The sequence below is a fragment of the Penaeus monodon genome, chromosome 18, assembly GCF_015228065.2.
Source record: "Penaeus monodon isolate SGIC_2016 chromosome 18, NSTDA_Pmon_1, whole genome shotgun sequence".
NCBI lineage: Eukaryota > Metazoa > Arthropoda > Malacostraca > Decapoda > Penaeidae > Penaeus > Penaeus monodon.
The window spans coordinates 46,634,199-46,634,507 of record NC_051403.1 but is presented as its reverse complement, the minus strand read 5'-3'; positions in this window follow the sequence as shown (position 1 = coordinate 46,634,507).

Here is a 309-nt window from a genome sequence, read left to right as displayed (position 1 = left end):
AGGAAGGAGGAGGAGGAGGAAAAGAAAAGAAGAAGAAGAACAACAACAACAACAACAAAAACAATAACAACAACAACAACAACAACAACAACAACAACAACAACGACAACAACAAGTGGAGAAGAAGGAGGAAGAGGAGGAGGAAAAGAGGGCGCAAAAGGAGCGTAGGGGAGGGAGGGCCAAGGTGCCTTCAATAACCTTGATGCAAATTTTCTCCCGCATTTCTCACGACTTGGCGTTTCTCGGCCCCGATACTGTCCTTGCCCCCCCCCCTCTCTCTCTCTCTCTCTCTCTCTCTCTCTCTCTCTC